The sequence below is a fragment of the Motacilla alba genome, chromosome 1, assembly GCF_015832195.1.
Source record: "Motacilla alba alba isolate MOTALB_02 chromosome 1, Motacilla_alba_V1.0_pri, whole genome shotgun sequence".
Lineage (NCBI taxonomy): Eukaryota > Metazoa > Chordata > Aves > Passeriformes > Motacillidae > Motacilla > Motacilla alba.
In genome coordinates, this window is record NC_052016.1 from 320,134 (window position 1) to 338,425 (window position 18,292).

The 18,292-nt window shown below is 56.1% G+C and overlaps 1 protein-coding gene across 3 annotated transcripts in view; it reads left to right on the plus strand.

Moving 5' to 3' along the window:
• The window catches only part of STIM1 (stromal interaction molecule 1), a 70,985-nt gene that overhangs the window by 2,755 nt on the left and 49,938 nt on the right, over nt 1–18,292 (plus strand). The gene's annotated exons all lie outside the window — the stretch shown is intronic.

An 18,292-nucleotide genomic window follows, 5' to 3' on the forward strand; every position in this document is an offset into this window, starting at 1 on the left:
AGTTTGAAACGGGTGGGTTTATTCATGCAGGAAAACCAGAGCAGGTGACTGAACCCCGGGGAAAACCAGATTTTCTCCTGGCTTTGACTCCCTCAGAGGCGAATTCAGGCCTTGATCTTTGATCGGTAATTTTTCCTGCCGGGATCACACTGAGGTTGGGTTCCGCTGGGCAGCACGGGAGCCCTGTAAGGAGGTGTGGGGGGTTTGGAGGCCAGGCCAGGCAGCAGGAGCCCCTGGCCCTGCCCGAGGCCAGGTTGGGGCTCCTGCCGCTGTCACAGGATGTGTGACGGCCCCACGGCATTGTTTGCACCCGCCCTGGTTATTTTTAGCCCGAATTTGTCAGGCTGCAGCCCGGCCCTGGGACCTTTTCACACCCCCTAAAAGGGGGCAAACGAGGCTCCTCGGGGACAAACTGGACTTGCAGGAATTTTCCCCCTCTCTTTCTGCTCATTTGCTGTACTCTGGCTGTTGCCCAGATCAGCCAGGTTTTGGTCCTTTTTCTGGTCCTTATCAGAACATCCTCCGGGGCTGTTTTACATGAGTTTTATGTGGGCCATCGAAAATGTGACCCATTGTTTGGGTCAAATGTCTTAAATTTCATCTCATTTGAAATACTAATCTTGCTCAGCTGGCTCTTCCTCCTTGAATCACATCACCTGCACCCGGCGTGTGGGATTTAGGGTTGTTTTTATTTTAATTGCTTGCCCTCTGTGCAGCCCAGCACAGGTGGGCACTTCCAGGTGTGTTTGTAGGAGATCCAAGGAAAGCTGACTGTGGAGAGGTGGGGGTTTGGATGGCTGGGGCTCATCCCTGGTTCCCTCCATGGTGACATCTTCCCCCTGCAGATCCAGGGGGACCCAGATCCCCTTGCAATAATGTGGGAGTGGTGCAAGTCTGCATCGCCCTGAGCCTTATTGCATTGTGCACGGAATTCCTTCCTGGGCTCTGGCATGCGCAGGGACCTGGGCCTCTCCCGTCCCTGTTCTGGCATCCTTGAGGCAGGTCAGGGGTTGTGGTGTGGGTTTTCCCTCTTTCCTGCAGCAGCTCAGAGGTGGGCTCTGGCCTGTGTGTTGGGTGGAGGCATTTCTGGGCGATGCCTCCGAGGGTGGCAAGGGCTGGGCTCTGGTGCGGGGCTGGCACAGGTTTGGTGGCTTTTCCTCTCTCACAGCAGCTCCTCTCTCTCTTCTTTCCCCTGCCCTGGCTCCTGCTTCCCTGTCCTGACTCCTTCATCGCAGCCCTTCTTGAGTCATCCTCGCTCTTATCTCAGTGGTTTAAAAAGCAAGTGAAACCCACATCCTGATCGTGTCAGTGCCCAAAGCTGCAGGGCTGTGCCCACGGCTGTTCCTGTGTTTCCTGGAGCACCTGGAGCTGCCCTCAAACCCAGGGAGCATCCTGTGGGACCAAGTCAGGGTGAGGAAGGGGGGCTGCAGCCCCAGGCTGGTGGCTGTCATTGATTCCCGAGGGGAGAAGGTGAATTTCTGGGTGAGGAGGCTGTGCCCAAGCCCTGTCCTTGCCATCCCAAGGCCCAGGGGTCCATTGGAAGTGAATCCTTCACTGCAAAACCTCTGCCTTGGGAAGTGATGGGTTTGGGCTTGAAACCAGCAGCGAGGGCTTTTGTGCTGTGAGCAGGACGTGGCCTCGGTGGAGCCATGGGGAGCTCAGTGATGGCTCAGCCTGCAGAGGAACAGGCAGGGGCTCTGTCCTTCCAGGGACCTGTGGGGTTCACGGGGCACAGCGACTCCCTGTGCCCTCCTTGCTTTGACAAGATGCAGTTGTGAGAATACTTGCAGAGCTGTGCCAGGGGAAAGTGCACGTTCTTCCCCAGCTCAGTTGGAAGCCCAGCCTTGGCTTCCTTCAGGAGTGAAGCTCATCTCGAGGAATTGCCATTCTGAGAGCTGGAAAAACTGTGTTTTGGCAGCAAAGTGGCCTCATGTGGAGGAGGAGGAGGAGCAGGGCCGCCTGGGCAGCGCTGGGGCTGCTGGGGAGCTCCTGGCTCCCTCCAGCTCATTCCCTTCCCTGCTTGGCCCAGAAACTTGGAGTAATGCTCAGCTGGATCAGAGAGAGGATCTTAATTTAATTTCTTGTTAGATTTATTTATTTGCTCCCTTGGCAAGCAGCTGTCTCCATGTCTGCTGTGCCCCTGGGGTGGTCCCTTCCCGCAGGAGGGTGCAGGGGGAGCTGCTGGGGGGCCCCTGCTCCAAACCGGGCTTTGGCTTGGCCTTTCCCGCCGTGGGGCAGGGATACACACATCCACGTGGAACTCCAAGGCAGCAGCCCTCCTGTCCTTTCCACCCTCTGCTCTCAGGAGGGCATGGAGCAGAAGATGGGTGAGGATGGAGCCTCCTGACATCCCTCGTGGTGCAGCTGCGGGGTCTGGGATGCTCTGGTGGGCCTGGAGCAGAGCCGTATCCCAAGAGGAGTGAGAAGGAAAAGCACTTTGTGTTTCTGTGGCTGCTCAGCTGGTGTTTGGCTTGTGGGCTGCCTGGGTGTGTTGGTACACCGCAATTCCCTGTGGGAATTCCCTCTCCTCCCCTGGGCAGGGGCTGGAGGGTTGGGTGAGTGTCCCCAGGGGAGCTGAGGTACCCTCCAGGGAGGTGTGGTTCATGATCTGCCTGGCATCTGGGGAGGGAGGGGAGCTAAAAGGCCATCCTGGTGTTAGGGGCTGCCCAGGGAGCTCTGCAGTGCCCATCCCTGCAGGTGTCCCCTGCAGGTGGCACTGAGTGCTCTGGGCTGGGGACAAGGTGGCCGTGGGGCACAGCTGGCACTGCACGGGCTGGCAGGGCTGTGCCAGCCCTAGGGATTTGGGATTCTGGGATTTGTTAGTAAAATATCCCTTTCTGCGAGCTGGTGGCTGAACAGCGGCGCTTCCCTGGGGTGATCCCTGTCCTGCTGCTTGTCCCACTTGGAGGCTGTGCTGGTGGAAAGGCACTGGCAGTGGCTCCTGTCCCTGGTGCTCCCAAGCCCAGGGTCAGTGCCAGCCCTGGCCGCCCTTCATGCTGGACTCTGCCCAGCCTGGCATTCTGCTCCCCAGAGCCCTAATTGCACAAACTTATTAGTGCTGAAAAAGCTGTTTCCTCCGTTAATTAGCTTTGCTTTGAACCCAGAGAGGGATAAATAAACTCCTGGCAGGCTGGACAGTCGTGGCTCTCCCTGGGCAGCTCTGGATTGCCTCTGGAAAGGCCCTTTGGGACCAGGGTGGTTCCTGTTCTGGCTGGCCCAGCTGTGTGCAGCCCTGCTGTGAATTGTGGGGGTTTTGGCCTCTTTTCTGCCTTCTCCCTGTTTCCAGGTGCAGCCCTGGGACCTGCTGCTTCCCCCTCCTGCTCTCCAGACTCTCTTTGTTGCTGAATTTGGGGATGTTTCCTGTGGAGGCAGCGCTGTCGTGCTGAGTCTGCTCTGCTCCCGTGGCTGCTCCAAGCTGGGCTCTCTGGAACACTTTAATTTTCCCTCACCTTCGTTTCCCCAGCCCCTGCAGCCGTGCCTGATTAATTTTGTGGCACCTCCAGAGCTCTGGTTGAGTTTTAGGAGCTGGTGCTGGCAGGGACGAGGACTCTTTAATTAAAGCCATTGCTCTGTCACTCCTGCAGCACATGGGAGCCTTGAGGAGCTCCTGCCTCATGCTGTGCCAGGGCTGCCCACCCTGCCAGGGGACAATTCCTCATTGCCAAGATCCCACCCAGCCCTGCCCTCTGGCACTGGCAGCCATTCCCTGTGTGCTGTCCCTGCAGGCCTTGTCCCCAGTGCCTCTGCAGCTCTCCTGGAGCCCCTTCAGGCCCTGCCAGGGGCTCTGAGCTCTCTGCAATAATCCGAATAATGCAATTGATGGTGAGGAATGATGGCAGGACTGTGCCTAGGAGCTTTTCCTGGCAGTCCTGGTCAGTGTGCCCAGCCCTGCATTCCAAGGATGGAAAACCTTGAGAGGAGCATGAGGCAGCCACTGGGGTGCCATGTGTGGTTGTGTCCCAGCACTGTCCCTGCCTGCTTGTTTTCCCTCTGTGAAATAGTACCGGGGTGCTTGTTTGTTTGGATTATGGACCTATTTTTAAGTAACCTATTTTTTCCACTTTGGAAAATGCATTAACTCACTGTGTGTGTCACGGGCATCTGTGGGGTTTGACTTTGGGAACCACCAAGTGCTCCTTGGAAGTCTCTCACCACCCTGAGGGGGAGAGGGGTTGCCTCTGGCACATATATATATTTTTTTTTTTTTTGTATATATATTTTTATGCCCACCTTGCTGAGGTTTGCCACAAGAGACACTTGCAGGATCTACAGAGACACCTCCTTGGAAGTGCTCTTTGTGCCACCAAGGAGCTCTGCGTGCTCTCAGTTCCACCAGCCCTTCACCTCCTCCTCGCTGATCCCAGCAGCTCTCAGAAAGTGGAAGCAGCAGCAGTGCAGTTGGAAACGGGGATGTTTGGTAACACACACGTTTTGCAGGGAAAGGCACTATTTTTGTAGCCCAGTGTTTGTTTTTCCCTGAAGGATGGAGTTTTAAGGTCAGTTTAGTTCTTCTCTGCAGGTTTGGAGCTCCGGTGCCGTAAATTCGGCTGTTCTGGGAGGATAAAAACGCAATAAACAGGAGAACTTGAGGAATGTTCCTCTCTGAGTTACAAAGGAACAGCTTGCTGGTTGGAACAGCCTGCCCCTTCCCAGGCAAGGGAGGCTTTGGATTGCAGGAAAGGGAGGAATAATTCAGGATTAAAGCTGCTAAGCAATGCATGTGTTTAGATCTGTAAGAGTGCCAGGACATAATTAATGGGTGAGTAAGCCAAAGGGAAAAAAAGTTATTGTTTTAACTGGATAGAGATGGATGGAGGATAGAAACTAATTTTTCGGGGGACAGAAATAATTCTGGAAGTATTATGCTGCAAGCAGCTGCTGTTGTTCAGGGTGCCTGGGTGGGTTTGTTCTGGCAGTTGGGCAGCTGGAAGGCAAAAATCCAGGTCTGGCACTTGTGCTGGCCTGAAGGCCTCGTGCTTGTCACAGAGCAGCTCCAGGACTGCAGGTGAGGTGAGGGGAGCTCCAGGCCCGGCAGGTGTGGAAGGGTTATTCCCTCTGAATCCCTGTGTGATGGCTTTTCCCACCTGCTGGGGCTCAGCTCAGGGGTTGCTGCCGAGGGAAGTGCATCTCAGGCAGGGCAGATCCCGCTGGAGCTTCCCAGCTGCCTCCTCTGGTTGGCATTTCTGGAGCTGGTTTCAAGTCCAGGGATGAAGTGTTGATGGGGAAATGACTGATGGAAGGTCTGAGCACCTCGGAGTGTTTTGAGAAGGTGACAGCCATTCGGTGTTCCTGGGGTTTCACACTGGGGCTGGGCTGTAAACTGCAAAATCAAGATCTTTTCCAAACCTGTGGAAAGGATCAGAAAGGACGTTCTTGTCCGTGCCATGCTTTTGTCTGTGTGGTGTGTGGGCCCAGGTGGCTCTGCCTGGGGGCTCAGGTTGGTTTGTCCCCAGGCAGGACTGGGGCACAAACCCAGCCCAGCTGCTGATGCTGCCAGGGGATCTGGGGGGTTGGTTGTGCCAGGCTCTGCCAGAGCAGCCCCAGCTCTGCTTTGTCCTGATACCCAGGGTCTCGGAGATTTTGGCTTCCCAGCTTCTTCCCGGAGCCCAGGCTGGCTGTGGCTGGCGGTGTCCGGAGAGGAGTGAGTGCATCCTGCAGGGCTGGCAGCATGAAGAGGAGCCTCAGCTTCCTCAGGGAGTGGCACTCCTGCAGCCTGGCCTGCTGAGGCGAGAGTGTGTTGATGAAGCTGTGTCCTGGAGGGCCTCTGGATGAAAAAGGACATCTCCAAAAGCGTGGAACTGGCAAGTGTGGAAGCTACTGCTGGTTTTGTGGGAATGGTGATGGCACCACACCTGGCAGAGGGATCTCTTGGTGGGGCAGTGATGGGGGCTGTCCTCATCCCACCATGGTGCTCTCCCTGTGCCACCCAAGGCTGTCCCCATCCCATGCCATCCCTGCCCTCCTGGCCCCTGCTCCTGCTGCTCTCAGAGGTTTTCATGGACCACACTGTTTCCTGGAGATTTGCACGCTGGGTTTTGGAGATAAACAGGTTTTCCTGTTCATTTCATTTGCTGTATCATTAACACAAAAAGAGGGTGGAAAGGGATATTTGAGGGCATTCAGTGCTGTTCTCCCCCACTGCAGCATGATTCCTAGAGAAGTTTTCCTGACAGCAATCGGTGTGATAAGTGGGATTGCTGGTTATTTTTTCTCCCATCTTTTATTTTTCCTCTTGAGAAAGGAGAAAAAATATTTGATGTTTCAAAGGGCGAGGCTCAGCCCTTGGAGTTTGTCACCTCTTTAACGGGAATGTCTGGCATTCCAGTGCCATCCTGCAGATGGATATCTTCCAAGGTGTGCTGGATGGGGCACTGCTCTCCCTGCCACCCCTCCCTTCCCAAGGGCTGGCCTGGGGGCTGCTCCAGTGGCACTGACCCCTCTGGAGCTCCCTGGGCAGGACAGAGCTCCGGGCAGGAGACAGAGGACAGAGCTCCAGACAGGACAGAGGTCAGGGCAGGGGACAGAGGACAGACCTCCAGACAGGACAGAGGTCAGGACAGAGGACAGAGCTCAGGGTAGGGGACAGGGCTGAGCTCCTGGCAGGACAGAGCTCCGGGCAGGGGACAGGACAAGGGACAGAGCTCAGGACAGGGGGCAGGACAGGGGCAAGCTCAGGATAGAGCTTAGGACAGAGGACAGGGCACAGGACAGAGCTCGCTCACTGCTGGCCAGAGCCTCCTGCTGTGGAGAACTTGTGCAGCTGGTTTGTTTTTCATCCCGGGGCTATTTTCAGTGCTCAGCTAACAAGGTGAAATGGCTGAGATGCTTTCCTGCTCCCTGGGACTCGGAGATGTCCTGCTATCCCACTATCCTGCTGTCCACTGTCCCAGCTCATCCCAGCCAGCCCCGCAGTAAATTTGGCTCTTCGCTGGCTTGGCCCCACTCAGGGGTTTGGAGGAGCCATCTGGGCTCTGCACAGGGAGCCCCAAATCCCAGCAGTGTGGTGGCCCTGGTGCCCTCCTGAGGCTGGGGACATGCGAGGATCCAGGACAAAGCTGAGCTCTGCGTGGGAGAAGCAGCAGGAAAGCCAGGATCAGCCCAGGCCTGCTGTGCCCACGGGGGTGTGGGATGTGCTGCTCTTGGGTCCTGCCAGGAGCGCTGGAACTGGGGTGGAGGTTGCCTGAGGTGTGGAAAAAGGGGACATTTCACCCCAGCTCATCCTTACTCCCACTGACAATGTGTAACGGGTTCATTCTCGTGCTTCCTTGGGGGTTGGGAGAAACTCCAGCTGCTGTTCACTCAGGGAACAGGAATTGTTCAGCCAGACACAAGTCTTGCTCTGTGGTTCAAGCTCAGGTGGCTTCACCAGCGTCTGCCGAACGCCTGTGCTGGGAATTCCAACTCCTTGGAGTTCCTCACGGGCTCTGGCTGTGTAACCTCGTGGTGCTGTGGGATGTGGAAGCGCCAGGCTCCCTGTTCCCGAGGCAGGAGTGATGTGCAGAGATGGCACTGCTGTGCAGAAGTCACCTGGCAGAGCAGGGGCTCGAGAGCCTCTTCAAGGGCAGTGTGGTGGCACGTCCAGCATTCCCAGGAGGCTGGGGCTTCACTGGCACCTGCCCTGGCCCTGGGAGTGAATCCAGCACCTTCTGTCCTAGAGAAGCAAGGGAATTTGTGTTGGGAAGGAGGCGGAAAACGGCTTTATTGTTCACTAGAGTCTTTGTGTGAGCATTGGTAGAAATACTCGTGCAGGCTTTGGTGCTCGAGGTGAGAAAGGGCTGGGTTTACTGGGGAGTATCCTGGAATTACTTAGGTTGGGAAAGCCCTTGCAGAGTTCAACTAAGCCATGTCCCCAAGTGCCACGTCCACAGGGCTGTTAGATCCCTCCAGGGATGCGATTCCATGCCTGCCCTGGCAGCCTGGGCCACTTGTAATTGGTTTGGACAAGAATTTTCAGGGAAGCTGCAGGGAAGTTCCCTGTTGGCAGCAGAGGAGGGAGGAAAGCTCGTGGCTCCTTTTCCCCTTTATGCTGCTGCTGGAAAGAATATTTTCTGCCTGGAGGGTATGGAGTGTTTTTTTCCCGAATTAATGAGGTATTAAAGAAGATCCAGAGGAGTCTGGGCTCGTCCTCCTGAGTCACCTGAGTGTTTGTGTTAGGATTTGGCAGGGAGCTTCCCTGGTAGCCAGAGTTATCCCTTTGGTAAACACAGTCCTTCAGCGTGGCTGTGGCTGGTGCTCAACGCCGAGTCAGCGCAGCCTAGCAGGAGTAACCCAGAATTTCACACTCCGACAGGATTTTTGCAGCCCAACATCCCCAAATGTTGCAGCTCCCCCAGGGCTGCTGCTCCTCTGGTCCTGGAAGAGGAATTAGCCCTGAATAGTGAGTTCAAAGAGTCAGATTTGGGTGAATGCAGAGCTCTCTGTAGATGGTTTGGTTTGCTGGTGCCTCCTTGGCTCTGGGAGTGGACAGGGCTTAGGAGGGATTTCTCTGTGGCCTAACGGTGGCTAAACTTAGTCCTGTGTGTTCTGGCTGGGCACGGAAGTGCTGCAGAGGTGACACTTCTGCTCTTGGGAAAGAAATACCACCAGTACAGCCAGTGGTGGTGTCCTGTGCTGGTACTGGTCAGGAGAGTTGATAGAGAGAAACTCAGCTTCCTTTTTTGGGTTTTGGGGATTTTTTTTTTTTTTACATCAGCTGATGTAGCCTGAAGATACAAGACTTACATGAAAAAGTAACATTTATTTTTTCCTTACAAATGCTTTTTACCCTCAAGAGAAGTGTCCAAAACTCTGGGCAAATAAAGCTTCCAGCCAGGTGATCCAGGAGTGGGATTGGCTGGGATGGGCTCTGCCCTCAGGAATAGCAGCTCCAGCCCCAAACCCCCTTCCCTGGGCTGACCCCACAGCACACCTGCTCCAGTTTGGGGGGGTCCCTGCATAGGAGGGAGCTGGAGCTGCTGGAGAGTGCCCAGAGGAGCTGTGGGGCTGCCCCAGGGCTGGAGCCCCTCTGCAGCCAGGCTGGGAGAGCTGGGGGGGCTCACCTGGGGAGGAGAAGCTCCAGGGAGAGCTCAGAGCCCCTGGCAGGGCCTGAAGGGGCTCCAGGAGAGCTGCAGAGGGACTGGGGACAAGGATGGAGGGACAGGAGCCAGGGAATGGCTGCCAGTGCCAGAGGGCAGGGCTGGATGGGATCTGGGCAATGAGGAATTGTTCCCTGGCAGGGTGGGCAGGGGCTGGGATGGAATTCCATCCCTGGATCCCTGGCAGTGCCCAGGCCAGGCTGGACCCTGGGGCTGGAGCAGCCTGGCACAGGGGAAGGTGTCCCTGCCATGGCAGGGGTGGCCCTGGGTGGGATTTCAGTGTCTCTTTCAAGAAGCGACCAGGTCCAGGTTTTTTAAAAATTTAACTTTTAAGCTGCTCATGACCATAATAATGTTGAGTCTCTTTTTTTTTTTTTTAAGCAATGAAAATATTTTATTTTCAATTTTCACAGGGAAAGCTGCTGTTTTCTCAAGTTTGGCGGTTGACGTCATGCAGAAAGTCTTGGTCCCTCCCACATGTGCTTGGGAACAAGAATCTTCTTAAATAAGTCAAGGCCAATTTCTGTGATTTGAGAAGGATCTCCGAGGCAGCCTCAGCTCGCTGGAAGCTGTGCTGCTCTGTAATTAACGCTGCTAAACGAAGTGCTCTGTGTTCCCGGGGTGGTCCCACACCCTTCCAGGTGCACTTTGGTGCAGTTTGAGCTGTGTGTGCTGTGCTCTGTGTGCTCTGCTGAGGGGCTGCTCCGGGTGACAGGGCTGTCCCTGCCAGGCCGCTGTTCCCACGGGGAATATCCCAGTGCAGTGTCCCCAGCCGTGGGATGGGAACAGGGAGAGGGATCCCGGAGCCCTGTCCGTGGCTCTGAGCACACTCAGCTCTGGGTGTGTGCTTGTGAGGCTGGCCAGGGCCGTGAGGGGAGGACGGGAGCGCCATGCTGGTCCCAGAGCAGGCCTGCAGCTCTGCTGGGCATGGCTCCCGTGCACAGAGCTCCCGCCTCCTGCCCCCGTGTGCCGGCAGGATTTATGGAGCGCTGAGGAAGGTGCCCGAGGAATTTATTTGTTTGCCCTTGGAGTGCTGCTGCGAGCACTGCCTGTGCCGCGGGTTCCTGTGGGGCCGGCGGCTCCGGGAGCGCGGCTCGGGCCCTCACACCGGCCTGCCCTGTTTGATTTATCCCCTCACCGACACCCCGGCGGCATTTCCTTAGCGAGGCACCGGCTGCGGGAAGGATCTGTCTGTCCGCCCCGCTGCTGCGGGGTCAGAGCCGGCCCCGCTGGCCTGGCTCCTGCCCGGGCTGCTCTGCATGGCGCGGTCCCCCTCAGCGCTGGGGAACCACGGGGACGTGGCTTGTGGGTCTGTGGGGAAAGCAGCAGCTCTGTGGGGTCTGGGGGTGCAATGGACTGGGGAATGCAGCAGCTCTGTGGGGTCTGGACATGCAATGGGCTGTGGGGAAAGCTGCAGCACGCTGGGGTCTGGGCATGGGGCAGGTGGAGGTAGCACCTGTAGCCCCTATCCCACGGCCTTGCGGCCTGAGGGGCACTTGGGGCAGTAAAAGGTGCCTGTGCAGGTACGTGGTACAAGGGACGGAAGGCAGGGATGGATTAGGAATTGAATTAGGGAAGGAATTGTTCCCTGGCAGGGTGGGCAGGCCCTGGATCCCTGGCAGTGCCCCAGGCCAGGCTGGACACTGGAGCAGCCTGGCACAGGGGAAGGTGTCCCTGCCATGGCAGGGGTGGCCCTGGGTGGCTGTGAGGTCCCTCCCAACCCAAACCAGTCTGGCATTCTGTGGCTGGGCTGTCACAGTCTGGCTCCCAGTGACTGGGGTTTGGAAAACTGCCCCTTTCCTGCCTCAGCTTCCCCTAAAACCAGCTCCTCTCCACACAGGGCTCAGACCAAGGGCATATTCCAACCCTGCAGTGCCTCTGGAGAAAGCCACAGGTAAACCATGGTTTAGGAATGATGGGGGAGAAAGGTGAGCTGCCCTTCTGGGGGACCCTCAGATCTGCTGAGATTTGAGGATTTTCTGGGCATTCTACACTCGGTGTTCCCAGGTGACTCTGGGCAGTCTCAGGGAGGGTTAAGCTGGGTTTACCACAGACAGAGGAGCAGCAGCTGTGGGGTGGCACTGGAGCTGGGCTCAGGAAAGGCTTGGGGGTTTCCTTCCTTGTGTTTTTGCTTACACAACATCAGTTTAAATGCTGAACTGCAACAGGGGTTGCATCACGCCGGAGCTCTTCCCTGTGTGCTGAGGATGAAGAGTATGCTGTCCAAGGAGTTCCCAGCTTGTCTTTTGAAGCCTCTTTATTACTTCTAAGGCCCTGAAGGATTTTGGGAAGTCTCTGTTGAGGGAAAGAGGTTTTGGAAACCTCTGTTTGCTGAGCTTTAGGATCACTCTGAAATCCCTGCTGTTCCTGAAGCACAAGTGGCCGTGTGTCTCCTGGTCCTCAGGGAAGCCAGGTGTGGGAGCTGCCTCTCCATGTGGAATTTTCAGGCCAAGGGTGAGGCTTCAGGAGCTGCTGAGCTGATGGAATCACCACTTGTCATCTCTGGAAAGCATTCCCTCCATCCCTCCTTCCCTCTTCCCCTGCTCCCTTCCCTCCTTCCTCCTTGACAGCACAAGAGGGAACGGCCTCAGGCTGGGCCAGGGCAGGCTCAGCTTGGCCAGCAGCAGGAATTTGCCCATGGAAGGGGTGCTCAGGCCTTGGCAGGGGCTGCCCAGGCAGCTTTGCAGTGCCCATCCCTGCAGGTGTCCCCTGCAGGTGGCACTGAGTGCTCTGGGCTGGGGACAAGGTGGCCGTGGGGCACAGCTGGCACTGCATGGGCTGGCAGGGCTGTGCCAGGCCCGGGGATTTTGGGGATTGCCTTTGGTTTGTGCAGCTCCTGCTCTCACCCCCCAGGTTTCATGGACTAGAGGGGACACCTCGTGTTTTGTGTCACCTTTTGCTGCCACAGCACTGCCAGGACCCTGCTGGGACGAGGAGCCTCAGGGCTCCAGGGCTGCTCTTGGTCTGTATCTGTTCTAGAAAGTTCCTCTTTTCCTGATCACCCTCAGAAAACAGCTGCTTTAGGAGAGGTGTTTTTTAACTGAGGGACGAATCTCCCCCCTGCCTCCTCCAAAAGTAGCATTTCCATCTTCCAGTGTGGCAAAGCATAAAATTCACAATTTAATCCTGGTTCCACAGTGACTCATTTCAAGACTTTCTTTTTAAATTGTTTTTTTAGTAACAACCTTTTCAGTGAGGCAGCTGCAGGCAGGCAGGGCTCCTTCACTGCTGGCACGGTGCCACTCAGAGCTGGGGGGGCTTCTCATTTCCCCATTTGATTAAAAACCAGCAGTCTCACTTTGGGGCAGGAGGTTTAGAATTCAGGAACACCTGCCTTGTAGCAGCACGTTTGGGATCATTGCTGTTTGCCCATCCCTCCATGGATGATTTTTTTCTACCTGAGGGAGTGGCTGGGCCAGGAGGGATTTAGTTTGGGTTTTAGGGCAAGGCTCTTCCCCAGAGGGGGCTGGCACTGCCCAGGCTGCCCACGCAATGGGCACGGCCCCGAGGCTGCCAGAGCTCCAGGAGCCTTTGGCCAGCGCTGCCAGGGGTGCCCAGGCTGGGCTTGCTGGGCTCTGGGCAGGGCAGGGGTGGCACTGGGGGATCCCTGGGGGTGTCTCCCAGCTCAGGACATTCTGGGATTCTCTCATTCTCCTGGCCCTGATGTAACCCAAAGTGCTCATGTGTGGCTGGCAAGGAAGGGAAAATACTTTCAAACTGCTGTTTTCCTAGTGTGAATGATCTTTGCCCGCTGGAACAGGGATTTGTTTTCATTTGTGCTGCTGGTGCTGCCCCTAAGGTGCTGCTTTTCACACTCTGCCACCCCGTGTGCTGTGTGGTGTCCCCTGGCAGTGACTGGGCACGGGGAAGGGAAGCACCTGGGGCTTGAGGTGATCTTTTGTAGTGACACTCAGTGGGAAAAAGATGTGTGGGGTTTTGTGGGAAGAGTCTTTCTCCTCCCCATGTGTGAGTGGAGGTCAGGATTCCCCCTTGTGAGTGGTGTGGCCACTCTCCTGCAGCCTGTCCTGCTGAGAGATGTCATTTTCTTCCCCATTTCTTCCCCAAGATGTCACTTTTTAACCCCTTCTCCTGCCATGTCACTGAGCTTGTCCCATGTGGGGTCTGGTGGCATTCCCTTGCTGCTGCACTGCACAGGCAGTGCCTGGCACATCCAGGATCTTGTTCTTCTTCTGGGATTCCCACTGTGGTCGTTTGTGCCTGAAACTGAGCAGGTCTGTGAGCACCAAGAATAAGAACTTGGCTTTTTTGTGGACTGCTCACAAGCTCCTTCCTTCCTCCTCCTGCTCCTTTCCTCCCCCTTCTTCCCGTGCCTTTGGTTTTCCCCTCCTCTGTGTGCCAGGATCCACATCTGCCTTGGGTCCCCTTTCCTGCTGTCCTGATCCTTGTGGGAAGGGAATTATGCAGGAGAGTGGCTTTGCTTGAGTTTGGGGGAGCAGAGGATAACGGGATCACTGGGAAGGGTTTTTATTCCCAAAGAAGTCAAGGTGATGGCTGCAGGCTGCTGTTGAGGTTGGATAATTGAGGTTAGGGCTAGGGATTTCCTGCGGGATCAGCTGTAGGAATCTGGGGACAGGCAGCACCTCGCCCTGGCAGGGCCTTGCCCTCTTGGATCCCGTTCTTCAATGGAAGGGAAGGGCTTTGCTGGGAAAGACATGAGCTGGCTGCAGCAGCGTGGGTGCCTTGGGAGCAGCTCGTTCCTCCTCTGCAGGAAAAGCAGATTGTGCAGCGTGTGCCATGGCCAGGGCAGAGGCTGTTGTCACCCTGTTTCCTGCTCTGCAGGGCTCCTGTGAACATGGGAATCGTCAGTTCTTGGTGAGACACAGGAGGGAGAAAGAAGGCTGGAACTGGGAGAAGCTGTCCTTGTACGGCAGCGTGGGAATGGTGCTTGCTGCTGCCCTTGGATTAATTCTGCAGAGCGTGTCTGGGAAGGGAGCAGGGCAGTGCTTGGAGCCTGGGCTGCTGGGGAGGAGGAGGAAGAGGCCAGGAAATGCAGGGAAGAGTCCTTCTGAAGATCCACATTGCTCCTGGGCCCTGGGCTCCCTCAGCCATCCTGTGAGGCTGTGAAGGTGAGACAGAACTGGGCTGTGAGCCTGGATTTTGGCTCAGCTCTGAGCTCTCCATCCCGGGCCTCCAGCTGGGAATGGACATGGAGCTGTGGGAACAAGTCCAGAGGAGCCACAGAGGGGCTCCAAGAGCTGGAGCCAGGCTGGGAGAGCTGGGGGTGCTCACCTGGAGAGGAGAAGCTCCAGGGAGAGCTCAGAGCCCCTGGCAGGGCCTGAAGGGGCTCCAGGAGAGCTGCAGAGGGACTGGGGACAAGGCCTGCAGGGACAGCACACAGGGAATGGCTGCCAGTGCCAGAGGCCAGCTTGGATGGGGCTTGGAGCACCTGGCACAGTGGAAGGTGTCTCTGCCATGGCAGGGGTGACACTGGGTGCGCTTTGAGGTCCCTCCCAACATGAGCCTTTTTGCCATTCTGTGATTTCTCAGTAAATTCTGACAGCAAGAGAGGAATTCTGTACTTCGTTACCTTGTCAGAACTACCAAAATTTTTGCTTCTGTATCTCGAGCTCTCCCTGCTCCAGGTGTTTGTGGCCCAGAGCTGTCCCTGGAATGCTGGCTGTGGGCAGGCAGTGCTGCAGGGATGGATCTCCCGGCTCAGGGCTGGCGGGATGCAACAGCAGCAATGCTGTGGGTTTTTCTTGGACTTCTGAGCTTTCTCTGGCATCTTCAATTTTTCAGGCAGGGATGACTCACTCATCCATTATGTGGTTTCCTGACTTTCAGATTTCTCTTTCACTCCATGATTATGGCTTTGGATCCCAGTGTGCAGCAGCCAGCGCTCGGTGCCGTGGGCTGGGGCTGCCTGGAGCGGTGACTCACGGCTGGGATGGGGGCTCAGGGGGGCTTGGATTCCTTCCCACCCCTCACTGGGAGCCTTTCAGAGTACACTGAACAGCAGCTCTGGCTGCCCCTGGATCCCTGGCAGTGCCCAAGGCCACCTTGGATGGGGCTGGGAGCAGCCTGGGACAGTGGAAGGTGTCCCTGCCGTGGCAGGGGGTGAGACTCGATGATCTTTGAGGTTCTTCCCAACCCAAACCATTTTGGGGTTCTGAAAATCACTGGAGAGCTGGTGTGGGCCATGGTATAATCCTGTCTCTTTGCAGAGCAGGAATGTTGATCCTGGGTCCCTGAGAGCTGGAGCAGGTGCCATGGGATTGTCTGTCCCGTGGATTCCTCTGGTGCACAGCACTGCCAGGGCTTTGCAGAGCATTCCCAACACATGGCATCATGGAATCCTACAGTGGTGTGAGCTGAGAGGAACCACAAAGCTCATCTGCTGCCACCCCCTGCCATGGGCAGGACACCTTCCACCATCCCAGGTTGCTCCAAATCCCATCCTTGGGCACTGCCAGGGATCCAGGGGCAGCCACAGCTTCTCTGGGGCATGACCTCACCACCCGTACTGGGAAGAACTTCCCCCAGTCTCCAGTGTAACTCTCCTTAGTTTCAAACCATTTCCCATGTTGTGTCCGTGTCTGCCCGTGTAAAACGTCCCTCTCCCGTCAGGTTTGGGTGGCCCTGGCTGTGGCTGCAGCTCAGATGATTCAGTTTTGTTCCACGCAGTGGGGCAGGAATGTGTCAGCGCTCAGATTACGTGTGTTATGGTTATGAAGTAACCCAATCTCCAGTTATTTCAGCTCCTTAGAACTTCCCTGCCCACGGGATATTTTGGCTTCTGCTGCTCCTCAGAGAAGGCCCTGACGTGGTATTTTGGAGCTGCCCGTGGGCAGAGCCGCTGTGCCCGACAGGGTGGTACCAGAACCACCTCTGTTATCTTATTTGTTCAGCCCAGGAGAAATGTCCCCCAGGCCTTGGGCTGAGGGAAGCAGGCAGAGATCCCTGCGGAAGGAAATGGGTGCAGTTGGCCCTTGGAGGCCGGAGCACCCAAGCCAGGGTGCCCAGATCTGCTCTGGGGAGGTTTGGGAGCCCCAGCGAGGGTGGAGTCATTCCCAAAAACTCTGCTGCACCCGGGGGTTTGTTCCCAGATGGAGGGGATCCTGTGTTGGGACAGCATAGGCAGGAGGAGGGGTGGGCACTGCCAGGACAGGCAAGGGATGGAGATGGGGCCATGTGTTCCCACTCCAACACCAGCCTTGTTTTTTAGGGGTTGTGTGTGATTTGGGGGTGTGTGTTGTTTTAATGGGGTGGAAAGAGCGAAGCCCTTGATGAAAAGTGGGGTCACAAAGTTCTGGTGGGGGGGACTGGGTGGAAGCCGGGGATGAAAGGGCTGTGCTGCTGCTGCGGGGAAGGGAAGGGGGAGGATGTCTGGAAGCAATGGGCTGACGTTAAATCAGTAAATTGGTGCATGGAGAGGATGAAAAAGGCTGATTGCACTCGGTGGTGAGAGAATTGATGGTAGTAAATAAACGTTGAGCCTGTGCCAAGGAGAGGAGCCCATTTGGGGAAGGAATTTTAAGGTTTTAATTGAGTGTGAGTTCATGACTGTACAATAACCTCCCTTTGCTGCTTGATTCCTTCCCGTGGCTCTGCTCAGCTGTGGTGGCGCGAGGCTCCCTGCATCACACAGGGCTTCCTCCTGCATCTGTGTGACCCTGTGTGGCTTTGTCATGCTGATCCTGAGACTCGGGGCACTCCCAGAACAGACAGCTTTGGCCCCAGGAGCTGGGCACAGCCTGTTTCCCTGGGCACTGTTAGTAAATGGTTTGTGAACATTCAGGGCTGGCCCTTCCAGCGGAGACACCCGAGGGCGTAGGTACTTCTTTGAAAGTCTCTCAGAGATCAAACAGTCCAACCTCTGCTAGAATTTACATTTTTTCTAGACTGTTTAATCTGACTTGACTACAAGGATTTGGTTTTTTGCATCGTGCAAGGTGCTGCCTTAGAGGAGAAAAGTCTCCTTGAGCTCCTGCTAAAACTTCCGTAGTTGTGGAAGGTTGGAGCAACATGGGGCTGGCTGGGGGTGGCACTGGATGGGCTTTAGGGTCCCTCCCAACCCCAGGCAGTGTGGGATTCCATGGGGTGGGAAACTGGTGAATGCAGTGAGTCCCTGTTGAGCTGCTCCAGACCCTGCTCTGTCCCAAGGGTGATGGGAACTCCACAGCAGGAGCACGGGGATAATTCCCTGTTGAGCACATGCTTGAATGCTCTCCTTGGTGTGCTCTGAGCAAACTCCCCTCAGCTGCCAGATCCTACATCCCAAAACTGCTGGGAGAGTCACTCCAGGAGTTTCCACACTAGAAAGGAGGTGGGAGCCTGATGAGGTCGGTGTTGGTCATGGAATCACAGGCTGATTTGGGCTGGGAGGGACCATAAATCCCACCCCTGCCATGGCAGGGACACCTCCCACTGTGCCAGGCTGCTCCAGTGTCCAGCCTGGCCTTGGGCACTGCCAGGGATCCAGGGGCAGCCCCAGCTGCTCTGGGCACCCTGTGCCAGGGCCTGCCCACCCTGCCAGGGAACAATTCCTCATTGCCAAGATCCCCTCCAGCCCTGCCCTCTGGGTTGCTGCCTGCCCAGAGCAGGACTCGGTGCCCTGGCTCTGCACCTCCCAGGGAAGGAGTCTGCTAGGGAAAGTAGGTCAGAAGGAACAGGAGAACGAGCGTGTGCTAAAATCCCGGTTCTGTTTGACTTTTTTTTTTTTGGCACAAATGATTTATATGTGAATTTCATGTGTGTTTGTGGCCCAGCATGGTGCATTAGACCTGGAGTCTGACAGTTCTCTCTGTAGTGAACACGCTGTGCAGTGTCAGCTTGAAGTATAAAACCCCTCTGAGGACTTCCTGACAGTGGGAATGGCTGGGTGCTCTCGTAGCTCCATCAGGCTCTGATGTTTGGGAATCAGAGCTGCAAACCCAGGATTATTGCTGTGCCCTTTTAGCCTTGCTCTCTGTGCCGCTGCTCTGCAGCCTTGCAAGATGTCCCAGGCTTCCCTTGCTATTCCTTACCCTTCCGGAGGGAATGGAAATCTCTGGATACATCCCTCACAGCTTAGTGCCTTCGTTAAAATTCCTGAAGTTGTCCTTGGCATTTTTGAGTTGAAACCCAGAGTTCCAGGGGAGGAACCCTGAGCACGAAGTTCAACCGAGCCCTTGTTTACACGGGTAAAATATGTAAACAGTTCTTTTTCCCCAAATATAGGGCTTTTTTTTCCTTGGCTGCCCTCCCGGTGTTTATAA